At 44.2% G+C, this 20,402-nt stretch overlaps 1 protein-coding gene across 7 annotated transcripts in view; it reads left to right on the top strand.

Annotated features, from left to right (window-relative positions):
• The window catches only part of CALN1 (calneuron 1), a 426,991-nt gene that overhangs the window by 80,836 nt on the left and 325,753 nt on the right, over positions 1-20,402 (top strand). The window contains exon 1 of one of the 7 annotated variants that reach the window (XM_070412842.1): positions 10,194-10,244. The exons of 4 other annotated variants lie outside the window; for them this stretch is intronic. The gene's annotated coding sequence lies outside the window, so the exon portion shown is untranslated. Of the gene's footprint in view, positions 1-10,193; positions 10,245-11,593; positions 11,671-12,411; positions 12,430-20,402 lie in introns of those variants that run through there. 2 more of the 7 variants (XM_070412843.1, XM_070412848.1) reach the window with 2 other exon arrangements.

Genomic DNA, 20,402 nt, shown 5'->3' with positions numbered 1-20,402 from the left:
CATTTGTAGGAAAAGGTTAAGGTTGTCCGAAGTCTCAGTATAGTTTTCATTTTAATTGTTAGTGCCTTTGTTGATTTTTGTAGGTTTCATGGAGGAGGCTTTAAAAATGTCTACTTATTTTGCCATATTTCCTGGAACGCCCTCCTTTCTTCCCTGAATTGAAAAAAAAAAAAAAGCTCAGAAGTGTTTATGCTGAAAAACAGAAATTTCTAGCTCCAGGCTCTCTCTCCCGCCCTGAGGCAACTATGTTTAAACAGTTGTTTCAATATGCGCAGATTCAATAATATGCTCAGACATTTTTCTTAATTTATAGATTTTAGTTAATATATTTTGATTCTCTTATATTTTTATTTCTGTTCTATTTTTAGATCTTTTATTATTTATTGGATCAGTCAGATTGGGCTAGGCTGTTTCTAATTCTATTTACTATTTTGCTTTACATATTTTGAGCATATGCTATTAGGTATATCTAATTAGAGATATCTTCCTGGGAGGTTGACACTTTTATCATTATGAAGTGTCATTCTTTATCTTTAGTAAAACCTCTTTACCTTAAAATTCACTCTGTTGGAAGGAAACCAGACTTTTGGTGGTGAGCATGCAATAGAGTATTCAGATTTTGAATTATAATATTGTATACCTGAAATGTATATGTTGTTATTTAATTTTAAAAAAGAGTATGCCATAAACCAAAGATTATAATTAATTCAATTCTGTGCCTCTTCAACCTATAAACAAACAAACAAACAAACAAACAGTAAACCAATAGAAATAGAGAGGCCCAAGCTTTCACATTTCTTCCCTGATCTTTTCCATCAAGCTACTTCTATATTTGTATTATTAAAAGATGCAAATAAAGTTCACTGTTGAGACAAATAGGGGACATTTTTCACTGTGTTTGATATTAGTACACTTGTGCCAGCTTTCTTTCAGTTAGTGTTTGCATATACCATCCTTTCATGTTTGAAAATCCTCATATTAACACTTGGATTGCGGGAAACGAGTTAAGTCGGCTCGCGTGAATTGCGCGTACTCCGCGGGAGCCGTCTTAACTCCGTTCATATAGATTTGCGGTGGAGTGCGGGAAACGTGTAAACTCGGGCCGATTGTAACTGCGTATTACCAAATATTTGTTTGTTTGCCGTTCACAAAGATACCTACCTGCGTATGCGAACCGTTTCATACCCATTGGGGTAATAGGTATCATAAAAATCCCTTGTAAGTAGAGAACACTTTATGGCGCTGGTCGAGTACAATACCGTTAGGGTACCAATGTATTGTTTTCTCATTTTATAACCGATATCCCTGGATATCTCACCATGCAAAGAGAATAGTTATTGAGAAATACTTCTTGTGTCCGGACGTCTTTAGTTTTGAGTTTTGTGAATATTATTACGTGTTTAAATATTTAAATATATTGTGATAAAGACATTCATATAGAATTTTTTAACCAAATAAAATAAAATCGTTCCGCAAAGTGTTCGCATAATAATTATTTTTTTATATCAGATATCTATCGGAGTACCGCTATTTTCAGTTAGTATTATTTTTATTTGCTTTAACCTAGAATGTCGCAGCATTCAGACTATAGTGATGATGAGTTTTGTGCAGACAAGTTGTCCAATTATTCTTGTGATAGCGATCTTGAAAATGCGAGTACAAGTGATGAAGATTCTAGTGATGATGAAGTAATGGTGCGTCCCAGGACATTGAGGCGACGAAGAATTTCGAGCTCCAGCTCTGACTCAGAGTCAGATATAGAAGGCGGAAGAGAAGAATGGTCGCATGTTGATAATCCACTGGTCTTAGAAGATTTTTTAGGGCATCAAGGATTAAACACAGATGCTGTTATAAATAATATAGAAGATGCCGTGAAATTATTTATCGGAGATGATTTTTTTGAATTTCTTGTAGAGGAGTCAAACAGGTATTATAATCAAAATAGGAATAATTTCAAACTTTCAAAAAAAAGCCTAAAGTGGAAAGATATAACCCCTCAAGAGATGAAGAAGTTTTTAGGGTTAATTGTTCTCATGGGACAGGTGCGCAAAGATAGAAGAGATGACTATTGGACCACGGAGCCATGGACGGAGACGCCATATTTTGGTAAAACAATGATGAGAGACAGGTTCCAACAGATATGGAAAGCTTGGCACTTCAATAATAATGCGGATATCCTAAATGAATCAGATAGACTTTGCAAAGTGAGACCAGTACTAGATTATTTTGTGCCTAAATTTATAAATATTTACAAACCTCATCAGCAATTATCACTAGATGAAGGGATCGTACCTTGGAGGGGAAGATTATTCTTTAGGGTATATAATGCTGGCAAGATCGTTAAATATGGAATATTGGTTCGTTTGTTGTGCGAAAGTGATACAGGATATATCTGTAACATGGAAATTTATTGCGGCGAAGGAAAGCGATTATTGGAAACGATACAAACAGTAGTGTCTCCATACACTGATTCGTGGTACCATATATATATGGACAATTATTATAATAGCGTCGCAAATTGTGAAGCACTTATGAAAAACAAATTCAGAATATGTGGAACAATCCGGAAAAATCGAGGTATACCTAAAGATTTTCAAACAATTTCTTTGAAAAAAGGTGAAACAAAATTTATAAGGAAAAATGATATATTGTTACAAGTGTGGCAATCAAAAAAGCCTGTATACCTGATTTCTTCGATTCATTCTGCGGAGATGGAAGAAAGTCAGAATATTGACAGAACATCAAAAAAGAAAATTGTCAAACCGAATGCACTCATTGACTACAATAAACATATGAAAGGTGTTGACCGGGCCGACCAATACCTTTCATATTATTCGATATTGCGGAGGACGGTCAAATGGACAAAAAGGTTGGCAATGTATATGATAAATTGCGCATTATTTAATTCTTATGCAGTTTACAAATCAGTGAGGCAAAGAAAAATGGGTTTTAAAATGTTTTTGAAACAAACAGCTATCCACTGGTTGACGGATGATATTCCAGAGGACATGGACATTGTTCCAGACCTTCAACCAGTACCGTCTACTTCTGGAATGCGGGCTAAACCACCTACATCTGATCCACCATGCAGGCTATCGATGGACATGAGAAAGCATACGTTACAGGCAATTGTCGGAAGTGGAAAAAAGAAAAACATTTTGAGAAGGTGTCGCGTATGTTCCGTTCATAAATTGCACAGTGAGACACGCTACATGTGCAAATTTTGCAATATACCTCTACATAAAGGGGCGTGTTTTGAAAAATATCATACGCTAAAAAACTATTAATTTCTATTTGTTTTGATTTATTATGAAAATTTTATTTTAAACTTTAAAAATATGTGTATATTTTTAGGTAATAAGTATTTTTTGGGTTTTTCGTATTTAGTTTATATATATCGAATTATTTATGTACTGAATAGATAAAAAAATGTCTGTGATTGAATAAATTTTCATTTTTTACACAAGAAACCGAAAATTTCATTTCAATCGAACCCATACTTCAAAAGATATAGGCATTTTAAACTAACTCTGATTTTGCGCGGGAAACCTAAATAATTGCCCGCGCCATCTTATATTTTGGCGGGAAATTCACCCGACACCGTAGTGTTTAAAGTATTTATTATAGGCAAAATCTAGTAGGACATTTGTATATTCATATCTCATCCAACAATCTTTGTCTTGAATACTGAATATAGTTACTGATTTATTTGGATTTCAATTTAAAATCTTACTATTTACTTTCCATTCATCTCATTTGTTTTATGTTCCCCCTTTACTCCTTTCTTCCTTTTTGTGGAATTAAGTATTTTTAAAAAATATATATTTCTTTATTGATTTCAGAGAGGAAGGAAGAGGGAGAGAGAGATAGAAACATCAATGATGAGAGAGAATCATTGATTGGCTGCCTCCTGCACGCCCTACTGAGGATCGAGCCCGCAACCCAGGCATGTGCCCTTGGCCAGAATCGAACCTGGGACCCTTCAGTCCACAGGCTAGGGTGGAATTAAGTATTTTTATTACTTTTCCCTCTTATTAGTTATATGTTCTTTTATTATTCTTTTATTGACTACCCTAGAGGTTGCCACAGTTATCCTTGACCCACTGGCATATACCCTAAGTTAGTATATTTATTGCTTTGATACGATGCAAGGACCTGAGAAAAGTGTAACTCAACATTTACTTCACTTCCACCTTTTGTATGATTGTTGTTATGTGTGTGTGTGTTAATCCTCACCTGAGGGTATGATATTTTTTTAATGCCTTTTTTTTTTAGAGAGAGAAAGTAAAGGAGAGGGAAAGGGAGAGAAGAGGGAGGGAAGAGAGAGAGAGAGAGAGAGAGAGAGAGAGAGAGAGAGAGAGAAAGGAGAGAGAGAGAGGAGAGAGAAACATCAATGGGTTGCCGCCTGTATGTGCTCTGACTGGGGACTGAACCTATGACCCTTTGGTGCATGGGATGATGCTCTAACCACTGAGCAATACTGGCCAGGGCAACAGTGTTTTGTAGTTTTTAGTATACAGGTCTTGCCCTCATTAAACTTATTCCTAATATTTCATGTTTTTGATACTATTGAGAATGGTGCTAGTTTTCAAATTTCGTATTCCCATTGCTTATTTTTGGTATTGATCTTTTATTCCATGACCTTGCTAAAGTCACTTACTATTTTTAACAGCTTTCATTTGTAGATTCTTTAAGGTTTTCTACATAATCATGTTGATTTTGAATGAAAACAGTTTTACTTTTTTTCTTACCAATATATATGCACTTTACTTCTTTTAATTGCCTTATTTCACTGTTGGAGTTTCCAACAAATGTTCAGTCGAAGCCCTGTTCCTGATTTTACAGGGAGAGCGTTCCGTCTTTGACCATTGGGTGTGATGCCGGCTGTAAGTGCTTGGTGGGTGTTCTTCATAGAGTGTCCTTCTCTTCCTGCTTTCTAAGAGTGTTTATGATGAACAGGTGTGGAATTTTGTTCAGCGCTCTTCGTGCATGCATTCGGATGAGCATGATTTTTTTCTTCTCTGAATATGATAAATTACGCAGATTCATTAAAAAAAATTTAAAGCACCTTTGTTTCCCTGAGAAAACTTCAAATTTTAAGGTATAGTATCCTTTTTATGCATTGCTGGGTTTGGTTTGCTAATATACTGTTAAGGCTTTTGCATTTATATTCATTTTCTCATCTTATAAAAAATTATTTGATTTTGGTAACAGGGTAACATTGGCCTCATAAAGTGATGAGACATGTCATCCTCTATTTTATGAAAGATTTTTTTTTAATAAGATTGGCGGTTGTTCTTCATTAAATGATTGTTAGGATTCACCAGAAAAGTCATCTGGGCATAAAGGGATTTCTTTTTGTTTTTGAAAGGAGGTTATTAATTTCTTTAAGAGATATAAAGTTATTCAGATTTTCTATCTCTTCTTGGATATGTTTTGTCAATTTGTATTTTTAAAGGAGTTTTTCTATTTTACATGTTTTCAAATTTATTGGCATGAAGTTGTTTGTAATATTCCTTTGTTATTTGTAGTGTCTTAAGGATCTATAATGCATAATCATCATGCATAATATTGGTAATTTTGTTTTCTTCATATTTTAGAATCAGGTTATATAGAGATCTATCCATTATGTTGACATTTCCATTAATTTTTTTCTATTGTTTGTCCATTTTCTATTTCACTGATTTCTGCTGTTATCTTTATTTTTTCCTTCTTTCTATTTTCTTTGGGTTTAATTGCTTCTCTCCTGCCGCCAGCTTTTTAAAGTCAAATCTTAGAATATTTGTTTTAAACTTTTCATCTTTTTCTAAAGTAAGCACTTAAGCTTCAATTTTTTCTTTAAGCATTGTTGTGGCTATATCCCACAAATTTTAAAATATTGTGTTTTTATTTTATGTGGTTCAAAATACTTTCAAACTTCCTCTGTGATTTATTCTTTGACTTATGCTTTATGTAAAACTGTATTTTATTTATAAAATATTTGAGAATTTTCTAGGTATCTTATTGTTATTGATTTCTAATAGATTTCTCTTGTGGTCAGAGACTATTCTGTATGATCTCAATACTTTACAATATATTGAGAGTCCATGTGTGGCCCAACATATGGGCTATATTTTATGAATATTCCACGTGTACTTGAAAAGGTTGTATGTCTTGCAGTTATTGATGAAGTAATCTATATATTCAATTTAGTCAAGTTATTTGCCAGTGTTCCACAAGTCTTCTCTGTTTTTTTTTAAATATTTTGTCCATTCTGAGAGAATTGTGTTAAAATCCACTATATTTATGGATTTGTTGTTTTCTTCATGTATTGTGCTTCATGTATTTTTAAAAAAATTATCTTTAATTGGTGAAAGTATTACAGATTTTAAAGCTTTATTAGGAGAATATTTGGGTTGTTATATTTTCTCAATGAGTTGAGCTTTTGTCATTATGTATTAACCCTATTTTTTTTTCTGGAAATCTATATCTATAAAAGCCTAAGTGACTGAACGACTGAACAACCAAAGGGCCAGTTGACTGGTTGCTATGATGTGCACTGACCACCAGGGGGCAGGTGCTCAACACAGGAGCGGCCCCCTGGTGGTCAGTGTGCTCCCACAGCGGGAGCACCACACAGCTGACTGATGGGTGCCAGACACCGGGCTCAAGGCTGCCAAGTGCAGCTGCAGCATGTGAGCCTCTCCTGCCTCCGTGGCAGCACTACTGAGCGGCGGTGGTGGCAGGTGCAGCAGGGCTGGGGTGAGCGGGAGCGGCAAGGCCCCCAGCCTGGGCTCTGACTCCTCCCCAGCATACTCCTACATCCCTTGGGAGATGTTAGGCTGCTGGATTGGGCTGAAACTGGCAGTCTGACATCCCCCAAGGGGTCCTGGATTGCGAGAGGGCACAGGCCAGGCTGAGGGACCTCACCAGTGCACAAATCTGGGAGGGAGAGAGAGACACACACCCACTCACACACATCGATTGGTCGTCTCCTACACATGTCCTGACCAGGGCCAGGGATCAAACCTGCAACCCAGGTATGTGCCCTTGCCTGGGAACCAAACCTACTACCCTTAGGTGTGCAGGCTGATGCTCTAACCACTTAGCAACACTTGCCAGGGCTTGTGGCCATATTTAATTCATCATAGTAAAAAAGTTATTTACATTCTTCTAACATGAAAACAAACACAGAAACACCCAAAAACCTCAAAAATTCTCATCTCCTTGTGGAACCAGGCTCAGGCTTGAAGTCCTGGATCTGCTCATCTAAAGCAGGTTCAGGGGATGAGTCTCCCTGGGTAAAATTCTTCTCAATATGAAGGTCTGTAAGGTAAAGAGATGATTTATCTCCTCCCTCCTCTTCCCCAAACACCCAACATACACCAGTGAAGCAAAAATATAATAACCATATTAGACACCCTATTCAGTAATGGAGGGTATGGGTGGTATTTCTTGTAGCAGTCACTGGTTCATAGCAATTTTGAAATCCATCTTGGAAATGTCATCAGTTCCTTAATTAGGGCCTAGTCCTGCTTCTTGGGAATGATTCTTGGCATCACCTTTTGGGCTCTTGGTTCCACTATCTGAGTCATTCACCCTCTTCCATTAGAAACGGCCCCTGTTCGCAGCCTGTTTATTGCCTCTTAGATTGGGGATTCGAAGGCCTCCTTTCATTTTGTACTGTCTTTGTCCCTTCACTCCCAAACTAGTATACTTTCTTTAAAAACATTGAAGGCAGCCTGTGATTCAAATCATAATCCCCTCATTAGACAAAAGCCATACTTACAAATCTCTTTAAGAATAGGCCCTTCTGTATCTTTAGCCCCCATGAGGCTGCTGAGGGACTACGTCTCTAAATTCTTTGGAAGCCCTTTTGGGCATGCTCTCAAATATGTGTGAAGTCTTAACAAAGGATCCGATAGCTGCATCTTTATACAGAGATCCCATGTTACTGCTCTGGGTTTGAAGGTTTTGCTTGGAGATACTAGAATGAGAAAGTTATCCTTTCTAACCCATAAAGTCCTGGTTCTCTCTATTTCCTCTAAGTTCTACTAAAAAAACCAAAGAAGTTTCTTCTTCAACACATCTCCACTTGTCTTTTAGCATAGGCAACTAGAAAAACACAGTTTGCACTTTCTCATTCATCCTGGAACTCTCCCCAGTCAGACCCATGAGTTCATGAGGTATCCTTTTCATTTGTTCCATAATGAGAGGCAACATTTTTGCTAACTGTCCTACCAGTATGTGACCCAGGTGCTCTTTTCTCCAGCTTCCATGAACAGTTTTCTTGGTGTTCTTCAAGTCCCCTCCAAGAGTCTTCTGTTATCTTGCAGCTTTCAAGAAACTTCTAGCTTTTCCCCAGTGTCCAATCCCAAAACCATGTTTGAAGTTTTTGTTACAGCAGCACTCTACTTCCAGATACCAAATTTTGTTCTGGTTATCTGTTGCTGCCTAGCAACATTCTAAACCTCTTGTCTCAAAGTAGAGAATGTGTATGGGAAAGAACTCAAAGCATTCTATACTCTGTATTTAGTGGGCTACATGAAAAACGTTACTCTCTCACATATGCTTGCCCACGTGATTTTTCTTTTTTTCTGCCTATTTCTGTTCAGAATATAACACACCACTTCATCACTCTCTACCCTTGGCTGTCTTGGAAGTAGATTTATTTACTGAAGGCAAAACAAAAGAATGAAGGTTAGGGGAACGGAAGAGGTAGAGGCAGGAATGACTTTGGCCATGCCAGAAAATTATTACTGTGTGGTAAGGTAGCAATTTGTCCAGGTGTCTGATTTGTGTACCTCTGAGTCCCAAATCTAGAGGCAGGTGGTTGAACAAAGTTAATTTCTAGCTGTCTTATGCAGGGCTGAATTTTTCTGGGTTGGAGAGACTACTTATGCTAAATCCAGCTGCAAATGTATAATAAAGGGACACCCCCCGCCCCCATTTTGTTTTATGATGACTTGAGCTTCCATTCTTACAATTGGTACAAGATTGTCTTTGGCATTTTAATAAGAAGGAGTTGACGCATTTTGACCCTTAATCAATGTATATTGAACAAAGAATAAAAGTTAGAGCAAGAATACCAGGGCCCGTGAATCTGCAACTCCCTTAACATGGAAGTCTCAAAATCATCATATTTGGTGAGGACCAGGAAACTCGATTTGGCATTCTCACCAAAGTTTGACACCTGGCTTCTCTAGTTCTTGAGGTCTGTTGAGCTTAGTATCCTTGATCTCTCCCCCCGCCATGCCCCCCAGGTAATCTCTTTGATATGTGTCAATTACTCACCAATAATGCCAACATTTATTGAAAGCTTACATTATGCCTGGAATTGAGTTAGCTGAGGGAACTGCTATTCATGTTGTCACATTGAATCACAACAACCACGGGGGTTAAATACCATAATTATTCCCATTTTACAGAGAGGACAGTTGAGATTTAGAGAGAACAAACAACTTGCCCAAATTCACACAGGCAGTAAGTGAGAGCAGAGAGCTTCTGCCAGATGTGTCCCACCCTGGTTAAATGGTGACCTTCACATTCTACCATGTGTGTATATAGACTTGCAAGGGGCTTTGGTGACACAGTTGCCATCCAGAAAGCGACAAACAATTGCGTACATAAGCAACAGATTGTTAGAACATGCAGCTTTCATCCAAACTAAGAGATCAGAGGGAAAGATCATCCTGAGACCCCACCTACTCTCTCAATTCATCTGCCCACGATCCCTCATGGAAACCCCTGGAAATGCCTTCTATGCACATATCTGAACTATGTCCAGAAGACTCAGCCAGTGGCTCAAAAGGTTATTAGATAACTTGGGGAGAAGGGCTGGTACAAGAAAAAATAGTAATAATACAGGGTAGCAAATACTAAACGACAAAGGTGTGATACAAGGAGTACTGTGGGGACTCAGGAACCACTCCCAGGCTGCAAGCCAGGGAGCGCAGATAAGGAGGGGACGGGGACGCTGATGAACTTGTGCCACTGGCTGGCAGTGCCAGTGTCCACACTTCCTCGGCAGCTATACCAGCCAGCAGAGAGGTGATGGCCGAGCTGTTTGCTTGAGATGCTTGTGGCAGTATTGCCTGCTTTGTCTCCGATTGGTGTAAGAATTGTTATGCTGTAGCTTTTCTTTGATTCTGCGAATTGGAGTCGTTTGAGCTGGTGAGCAGTCATTCTGCCACCGAGAGCAGGCAAGACACGGGAGGCCCTGGAAAGAAGAGTGCTGTAAGGAAAGAGCATCCTGCTCCCGCCAGGTAGGTGTCCCTTCTGCCTTGGCACTCTCAGGGAGGAGCAGAAAGGAACAGGCAGGCTTCTGACTTTGTGGGACAGTCTGAGAACCATCTTGCTATTTTTTATTTTCATTTTTACTTGCAACACAAACCTTCGCTTCACGGTGCATTCTGTCAGCTTCTGGGCACATGAGAGGTAGGCGGGTGGGGACCGGGGAAGGGGACTGGAGATTCTTAAGCAACTATGTTGTCCTCCAGGCACGGGGCAGAAGAGAAAAAAGGGGTCTGTCTGCGAATGGACTTGACAGAGGTCAGCGCCCTGCAGGTTTCAGATAGTCTTTAAGATTTCTAGCTTACACCTGTGTCCAAGCGCCCTCTTCCTCTCATCAAATCTATTTGACCTTGGGGGTTGACGGGTAGTGGCCCAAAACGTGCCTCCCTAGAGTGTAGGGGTGGGCAAGCGAAGAGCTTCCACCTCCTCCACCCATTTCTGCAGCCCCGGCGGAGACGCAGGTGTGATTGTGGCCCAGGGGTGTGGGCACCGGGGATGAATTGGTTAAGGTGGGGGGCGCCGGGGTGAGTCGTCCAATACAGAAGAACAGCAGTTTGCCAGAGTGAACGTGGGCAGCTTCTTTGGGTAGGAAAGGAAGGAGGACCGTCTGCCAAGCTCCAGCTCACCCCCCGCGTGTGCCTGTGTGTGCGCGCGAGTGTGAGTGCGCGCGCGCCAAGGCGTTCCTCAGGTTGCGCTGCCTGGATACCAAGGGAGCTTGGTTATTGGCAAGGCGACTGAGTGGGGGTGGGGGCTCCCCGACCCTCGGGGAAGCGCGGCGCGGGCTGCCGAGCCGAGCCCTGAATACCGGCTCCCGGCGCGCGCTAAGGCGGAGTGGGGCGGGCGCTGCGGGCGGCCTCCAGGCCCCGGGGGGCTCGCCGGGGAGGAACTGGGGAGGAGGCCGAAGCTGCATGGAGTTTCTAGGGCGCGCAACTCCGGCGGGGCCTCGGCCACTGGGCTCCCGGGCGCTGCGAGGCAGCCGCGCACATGGGCTGAGCCCGCGCGCTGGGGCTCGGCACGGCCAGCGGGAGCGGGAGGGGTAGAGGAGCGCGCCGTGCAGGGTGCGGGGCACGAGAGCCCCAGACGGGAGCCGAAGACAAGGACAGGGAGGCACGCGCCCACATAGTGCTCCAAGCCGACGAGGGACTCGCGCTGGCTCGGCGCGCGCTTGGGGAGCGGCCTGGGGCGCCGTGGGAGCCGGCGGCAGCGAGGATGCCGGCGCGGGGACGCGGCCGCGGGCTGGGTGTGTGAGTGTGCGGCCAGAGCTGCCCGCCGGCGCCCGCATCCGCGCCGCCCCCTCCCTGCGGGCCTCTGAGGGCGCCCCCAGCTCCGCGCCTCCGCGCCTCGGAACCCGGGCTTCAGGGCTGTGGGCCCGCGCGGCCGGCCCTGGCCCTGCGAGAGGTGAGTGCCACCACCCGTTCGCCCCCTCTCCTCGTCTCCTGCCCTCGCCTTCCCCGGCGTTCTCACCCCTCTCCACGGTGCGCAAAGCCCGCGGCTGGCTCGGGCCCCTCTCCCCGAAGTGGGCGGGCGGGCAGGTGGCCGACAATGCCTCCATACCTGTTGGCCCGGGCAGAGGGCATCCCAGCTCGCCGGAGCCACCTTGCTCTCCCTTGGGGGCTCCTGGACGCCGCCCGGGGGCGTGGGGCTGGGCAAGGGCCATGGGTGTCCCACTTGGGTCCCGGAACTGTGCGGGCTGTAGGTTGGGGGCCAGGCGCCAGGGCGGAGGGAAGGGACGGGAGGGCAGGCAATCCGAACCGCAGCCCAGGTGGGAGGGCAGCACGGCTTCCAGGTCTCCAGGAAGCCGGGAGTTATGGCGATCAGGCGAGGCGGGAGGCGGGGGGCAGGCTTCCCTCCACCGCCAGCCCCTAGCGCGGGCTGCTCGCCTACCTGGGCGCACGCTCCTCGCCTCCACCCGATCGGGGTCCGGGCCCTGCGGAGTTCGGGATAACCGGGGAGGCCTCTGGCAGCCCAGACCGGGACTTGCTGACGCTCAGCTGGCCCCTGGGCACCAAGCAGCTCCGTGGGTCGGGCGCCCGGGCAGCGGCAGACTCCGGCTCTCCGGGTAGTTTGGGCTGAAACTCGTGTCCCAGCCTCCCCGGACTGGCGCCACAGGGAGCGAACTTCCTCAGACTTGGCCGGAGGGCTCCCAGGCAGCAGCAGGTAGTTCTGGGGCAGGGCTGGGGGCCAGGGCGAGCGGGGAACGCCTCTCACCTGCGGGCCGGTGGTGCAGAGGGTGGATCCAGGGTTCGTTCGTTCGTTTGTTTCGCCTCGGAGGCGCCAGCCACGTGCGCCCTCTGCCCCCGCCCGGCCCAACTCGGCGCTTGCACAGCTCTTTTTGGTTTGGGGAGGAGTGTGTGGGGAAGGCGCCTTCCTTGCCGTTGCCCAGGTTCCCGCTCTCAGCCCAGGTGAAACGGCGACTGCAGTTCCTTGGGTGCCAAGACCGGGGCGCCATCCCAGCCCCTGAGCCTGTGTGTTGGCAGAAAAAGGAGACTTAACCTGAGCTCAGGGAATAGGGGCTCCTTGATGACTGTGTGTGGCTATGTTGGGTCGCGAAGTCTGATTAGTTGTAATAATAATTACATTCTAGAGTGGATAAGAGCGGCCTCGTGATAGAGGTGAGGTGACCTCTAGAAGAATGGTGAATTTTCTGCACTCTGTATGTCCAGACACACCCAGCGTCTGTGCAAATGGGAACACTCTTAACTCTCAGGATTTCCACATTTTGCTTCTTTAACTGCTGACTTTTAGTAAAAAAAGATAAACTCTTTTTCAAGTCAGGCATCAGAGCTTTGGAAAGGGTTTTAAAGCCATTTGGTGTGAAATTGTCTGGAGGCTAGAGCAGGACAGGTTTTTTTTTTTTTTTCCAAATCAAAGCCTGACTGCAGCTCTCCTTGGCTTGCTGGTGGTTTTAATTTCATTTTTTGGGGGGTGGGGGTGGGGGAAGGGGGAGTGTTGATGGAGTCCCAATTTTATTTATCTGAGGCTTTGACTGAAGCCTAGATGGCAAGTGATACCCCCCTCCCCGCTGTGCTTGCAGCTCTATTGTGGCACCCAGTCAGGATTCTTCCTGGACCCGAGAGCTGCACAGCCAGCGCTGCTAGTCCCTTAGGCAGTTGGTGGTGGCCCTGGTGAGTGCCCCGTGGATGCTCTGGGCTGCGTTCCCCCAGCAGCAGGGCCCTCCTTTCTGAGTTCACTGCAGACCTGTGGGTTTTTCATGGCACCAGCTGCCTGGAGAGCAGCGATGTTTACTGAGAAGCTGGTCTAGGACACTGACATTGGTTGCGGGATAGATCCAAGTGGAGTAATGAAAACAAAACTCGTAGGAAACCCAATCCCTAGGCTATTTTATTGGAGGAGCGCTAAATCCTCTTAGAACGATCACCTTTCTCTGAACTCGGAATGTAACTATTGCCAGTAATCAGGCCTTCAGTGAGGGTGCAGAGTAAGGGCTTTTTAGAAAGAAAATAATTTAATTCATCTGGTTCTGTGGAGAAACTGATGCACATGACTTGATGAAGACACACCGCTCTGAGGGGCGGTGGGGATTGGCATGCAGTGAGGGTGTGTGTGTGTGTGTGTGTGTGTATGACAGCTGCTTGGTTGACTTGAACATTTATCTCCATGGTGGGAGGACTCTGATCAGTGCTTAATACTGGGGAGTGTTGGGCTCCAGTCTAGAAATTTCTTTTTCGTAGCGAGTGGACAGTGTGCTCCGAGGCCACCAGCCAGCGAGAGAGGTTTCTGTGCACTGGTACTTACGCCTGCAGTCCAGGCTTTGCCAGCCCAGTCCACCAAGAGTACAGCCGCCCATGCCATACTCTTGGGTGGCAGAAAGGCCGCTAGTTCTTATGCTGAGAGGAGTTCTCCTGGCTCTGATAGAACTTTGGACGTTTCAGGTCTTTGAAGACACTCTTTATTCAGAGTTCGGAGCCTCTGCTTGCTGCAAGACGCTGTCACACATCGGAGCTCACATCATCCTCATTTTTCATATTTGGAAAGGGATGCTAAGGGAGGTTAGGTTCAATAACTTTCCTGGGGCTGCGTAGCTTGTGGGGAAGAGGCAGGGTTATGGTTTGATTCCAAGAGGCCGGGCTTTCTGATTCTAAGTCCCCGGCTCTTTCCACACTGCTGCTTATGATCCGAAGGGTATTTTAGTCACCTTTGACCTTTGGTGCCTCTTTCAGAGTCAGACCCGTAGTGGGTGCCCTGTCTGTGTTTGCTGAGTGAATCTAGGTCGGCGTCTCACTCCTCATTCCTGATGAGGAAGCTCAAGCTCTGGAGGAGCCGGACTTGTGCGCAGTGGGTCAGGGGAGAAGGCCCTGCCCGCCCGGGGGGCCCATATCCCAGCCTCCGGAGGTGCAAGGCCAGGTTTGGCTTGATTGTGGGCTGCTGCTTGTTTGTTCGCATGCTCCCTGTCAGTGTGCTCACATTAGTGTGGGGTGGGTGGCATCTTTGCCCTTCACTGGAGGCTTAAACTAATGTAGTCAGAGTGTCTGAAATATCCTTTTATGATGAAAAGGCAGCGCAGTGAACAATAGCCTCCGATTCCTGTTAAAAACCGTGTGTCCTGGCTCTCAGGCGATGAAACCATCTTCCAGATGGGCAGAGCCTAGATCAGTGATGGCGAACCTTTTGAGCTCCGCGTGTCAGCATTTTGAAAAACCCTAACTTAACTCTGGTGCCGTGTCACATATAGAAATCTTTTGATATTTGCCACCATAGTAAAACAAAGATTTATATTTTTGGTATTTATTTTATATATTTAAATGCCATTTAACAAAGAAAAATCAACCAAAAAAAAAATGAGTTCACGTGTCACCTCTGACACGCGTGTCATAGGTTCGCCATCACTGGCCTAGACTGATCCCTCCGTCACTCCTTTTCAGAGTAATTCTGAATGTGGTTAGAAAGACGGAAAATGAAAACACAATGGTTGCATCCGACCTGCGGTTTTCAAAGTGAATATGATTTCAATCACTTGAACAAAACCATCTAATAAGCGGTTAGTTAATATATTATCTAACAAAATGTATTCAGTGCCTGTATGTGGTATGGATATTGAGATAAATAGGACACAGCACCTGTCATAAAAAATTCACAGGTGAGTGGGGAAGGCAGACCATGTATCCGGGGCACACATTTGTGGTCAGAGACAGCAGGCAGCTAGCCTAGGATGGAAGTGATGTCTGAGCTGAGCTTAAAGGGTGACTAGGAAGTGGTCAGCCTTAAACAGGTATTCTATGCAGAGGACCTAGGGTAGGCACAGGGAGAGAGGTAAGAAAGCATATAGAAAATATGGGGAAGCAGCTGGTAGTTTGGAGTTCCTGGAGCTTACAGGTCGAGGCAGAGAGTGACGAGAGAAGAAGCTGGAATGATAAATGGAGGTCTTTGATCAGGACTGGAGGTTCCACATTTCTCCATTAGGGGATGGGCAGCATGGTCAGATTTGAATTTTAGGTAAGACTTGTTGGGGACCTTGTAGAGAATGGATTTGGCAGAAAGACCAGCGGAGTGGATACCAGTGAGGTGGCTAGTGCTGAGGCCATGTGGGGTTGTGGAGCAGAAGAGATGGACTGGGCAAATGTTTAGGACAGCGGTTCTCAACCTGTGGGTCGCAACCCCTTTGGCGGGTCGAACGACCCTTTCACAGGGGTCGCCTAAGACCATCCTGCATATCAGATATTTACATTACGATTCATAACAGTAGCAACATTACAGTTATGAAGTAGCAACGAAAATAATTTTATGGTTGGGTCACAACATGAGGAACTGTATTTAAAGGGCCAGAAGGTTGAGAACCACTGCATGGAAGGAACAGGAAGGAGGCTGGTATGGCAAGAGGTGAGTTTAGAGAAGCAGGGGCTAGTTCATGGGGAGCCTCAGAAGTCACCCTGTGGAGTTTGAGTTTGATACTGAGTTTGATGGAAGCCACTGGAGGGTTTTAAATGGGAGAGTGAGTGACTTAAACATGTTTTTGAAAGATCATACCGGCAACTTTGCATTCTGTGTGCACTATCTTGGTACAGTAAAACGAGTCTTTATTAGAGTGTAAAATGAAACGTTTAATGTTTAAGAGTAACAGATGGAGAGAAAATGCTTTGGTAACCTTAATTTAGTGGTTTCTAATGTAGCAATTAAGTGTGGGTACTGACAAAACCACATTTTAGAAGAATAATGAAAATCAGTGGTCTAAAAATGTTCACACTGCTTGTTCAAAGATGTTGGCATTTTGAATGATTTTTATTTTTATTTTTTTGAAAATGAGCACATATTTATTTTATATTCAGAAAAGAATTGTTTGAAAATGTAGACACTGATGACCAGAAATGTCTTGAATGGGGTATTGTAAGAAGCATATCTACGAAACACTTTTTCCTACCATTCTATTTCTGGAAATATTTTGCACCAGCTGCCCCAATGGGTGGCTCTTTGTTTGATTCTTAAAAATATTTTTATTTACAAAAGCAAACATTTTTAAAAAAAATGTAAAGCAATACAGAAATGTTACATAAAAAGTGATAGCATTTCTCTGTTCTCTCATTCCCCAGACAATTACCATTCTGTACATATATTATTAGACTTTTTTCCTATGCATTCCAAATATCCTATATAATAAAAGTGTAATATGCTAATTAGACCGGATGTCCTTCTGGACGACCTTCCTGATGAAGCTGGGGCTGTAAGGAAAGCCTGGGTCCTGGGTGCCAGAGGGAAGCCGGTGCCGGCAGCCAGGGGAAGCAAGGCCTACTCTTGCACGATTCTTGTGCATCAGGCCTCTAGTACATCTATATTTTGTCGAAGGATTTTGGAATAATGCTGTAACAAAATTCCTTCCTCTACAGCTTGAAACCTAGATGACCTTCCCCCCTTGAATAAAAGTCATTAGGAAACTTGAATACATAGCTTAGCTAGGAGAAGCTGCATCTTGTCTTTTTAGTATTCAGAGTGTTCACTGAAAGCATACTTTATACTTATAAAGAATAGGGCAATTAAATATTCATTAAATGTTCATTTTTGAGCATTGAAATATATTGCTCTAACATTGGAGCCCAGAAGTTGGTACATGATTACAAGCCACTTGCAGTGTTTCATTAACAAAAGTTAGCCAATATGGAAGCTCAGAAGTGCAAATTAGGGAGCTTAGCTAATTATTTTGCTGACATATTTATTGCAGTAGAGTACTATTCTTTGAAAACAGGAAAGGAAAAACCTTCAGTGAAGTGTTCCTTAGAGCTGTTGATGTGTTTGGGAAGAGCTGTACATCTGTGTGGTCTCACCGTGCAGACGGGGTGTGGGGCTGGTGTTGGGAATGAAACTCAGTATTAGGGTAATTGAACAGTGTCGGATTGGTCTCATTATGTGATTCAGCAGAATTACTACTTTCTCATCATTATTTTAATTACATCCTCTCTTGGTGAAGAGAAGAGCCAATATATGCTTCGAAGAGAATGATTATAAAGTAATAGAATCATGGAGTTTAAGGGGGAGCAGGGACCGAGGTTATCTCATTTTACAGATGGGAAAAACGAGGACCGCAGGAGTAAATGACATGCACTCTGTCAAACAGAGTCTATTTCCTCACCCTAGTACCTCTTCCCTATACTCTGTAATGGCTCTGTGTTGTCAGAAAATGTATTTGTTTTGGTAAACCCGAGAATTAGAAAAGCACTCCGAAGCTGATGAAAAAATGGGAGGGTGTTTGAGCTGTTCATTCATTCTGTAAAATGTAATCTGCTTGTGTACTGATAACAGGCCTGACTACTGCGTAAACATCTTTATAGCCTGGGAAGAAAGCCTCAAACATCTGTACTACACATTGATGTAGCATGTCAGCCTCCAGCATTCCTACGGCTTGTCCTTAAAACCAGTTGTTCTGTTGTTTAATCTGGTCTATGGTGGCCAATTCATTTTACACACAGACACGCAAACACATATTCCATATCCAGCAGGAAGTGACAAGTATTCATCCTCTTCTGATTATTAGTATTTCCTCATTTTACAGATGAAGAAACGAAGATGCAGCAAAGCTGGGTAACTTGCCCAGGGTCCCAGGTTAGCCTCCATGGTCTCCTCCAGAGGCATGTGATGCGCTACCTGAAATCTCCACCTTCCATTGCCTCTCAAAGACAAGCAAACTCTACAACAAAGACCAGACTTGCCCTGGCTGATGTGGCTCGGTTGTCATCCCATGTACCAGCAGGTTGCTGGTTCCACTCCGGATTCCAATCAAGGGCGCATGTCTAGGTTTTGGGCTTGATCCCTGGTAGGAGGTATGCAGGAGGCAGTCGATTTATTGATGTGGCGTTCTTACAGTGATGTTTCTATCTTTCTCTCCTCTCCCTTCCACTCTCTCAAAATCAATAGAGTATTCTTTAAAAAAAAAAAAAAAAAAAGGAAGAGCAGACTGACTTTGTGAAATTGCTGTAACTAGTTGAGTCACTTTTCGTCTGGGCAAACTCATGGATGTAGACCTAGAAAGATCTCTTCTGGGGATTCAGTTTTCAAGTCTGTTTTGTGGGTTGTCCCTAATCCCTTCCCTTCATGAGTCACTTGGAGGCAGCAGGTTGAGGACGGATCATCTCTCAGCTGAGGCTGGTGGCCCTCTTTTCACTCCCAGATCCAACTGTCAAGTTAGTTACAAGGATGTTAACCTGCTTCTGAGCGCTGGTAGATCCAAGTACTGCTGTATTCCAGCTTGGCTCCTGTTTTATCTTTTAATAAATACCGAAGTTCCCTACTTCTCCACATAGAGAAATAAATGCTTCTTAAAAAAACCCAGAGGCACGGAATCTGTGGGGCCCTCAAAGGGCAGGAATCGCAGGAGAAGGATCACAAAATTAAAAAGGAGGGAAATATAAATACTGGCAGATACTGTCAATGGGCCCTCACTCAGAGACCATAGCCATAAATTTTTAGTTACGGTGCAGGCTGACTCAGAACCTTGCACACCAGGAGGGACTGGACAAGGGCATCTGGGTAGACTCCTCTACTCTCTCCATTTTGGACTCTGGCCCTGAGGTCCATGTGCTTTGGGATCCTTGAATGAAAGGTGTTGCTGAAAAAGAAAGTTCTGTACTCTGATTTGAAGCGGTGCGGTTGCCGAGAGAGAGAGAGAGAGAGAGAGAGAGAGAGAGAGAGAGAGAGAGAGAGAGAGAGGAAGAGAAAGAAAGAGAGAGAGTGCGCGCTAAAAGCTAAAAGATGGCTTTCTCCTGGAATGAGCACCTTGCAGAAGCTTGGAGGTCAGGGGAGTAACCTCAGACATGAATGTAAACACAAGAGGCAGGTTCTGATTCGGGATGGTGACCCATCATCACTTGGAACTTTAGTGGGTGATCCTGCTCTCTTCTTGGGAAAGGTGATACAGACCTTTCCAGAGGGAAGTCAATTGACCCAGGATTTGAGTTTTAGAACCAGAAGTGGAGAATCTAGCTCAGTGTTTCTCAAATTTTGCTGCACATTAGAATCCTCTGAGGAGCCTTAAAAATGTCCCAGTGCCCCATCACATACCAGGAAAGTGATGTCAGATTCTTGGGAGTGATGGGGTCCAGCCCCCCAGGTGATTCAGTGCACTGTCCAGTCAACTTTGAGAATCAGGGCTCTAGACAGCTGTTCTCAAACTGAGGTGCCCTGCAAGTTGCCAAGGGATGTTGTTCAAACGCAAATTCTGATGCCAGGTCTGGAGCAGGCCTGGAGCCTGTGTTTCTAAGAAGCTCCAGGTTCTCCTACTGCTTCTCATTGGCCACACGGGGAAGGCAAGGCCCAGGCAGGAGAATCAGGTTCCTGATCTGTTTGGCTTCACATGAAAGGCTACTGGAACCACTGCCTTTTCATGGGATTACAGCATCTTTGGTTCATTCAGGGTAGGGTTGGAGAACAACGAGCCTGGACCCTGCCTCCCCCTCCCTCTTTAATATTATAAAGAACAGATCAATGAAATATTCATTAAAGTTCATCTCTGGACATTTAAACATTGCTTTAGTATTGGAGCCCAAAAGTTAGAATCATGACTACAGATCACTTGCACCTCTTTGTCCTTCAGAATCCAGAGCATCCTCCTGCCCCTGGTCAGCATTTATAGAGTCAGAATCAGAGGCTCCGAGAGCTGCAAGGGACCTTACCAATTATCTAGTCTA

The sequence above is a fragment of the Myotis yumanensis genome, unplaced genomic scaffold (assembly GCF_028538775.1).
Source record: "Myotis yumanensis isolate MYYU_CA2020_CCGP unplaced genomic scaffold, mMyoYum1.0.hap1 SCAF_4, whole genome shotgun sequence".
NCBI classification, from domain to species: Eukaryota; Metazoa; Chordata; class Mammalia; order Chiroptera; family Vespertilionidae; genus Myotis; species Myotis yumanensis.
Note: the sequence above shows the minus strand (reverse complement) of the source record. Positions and strands in the feature narration are given on the sequence as shown.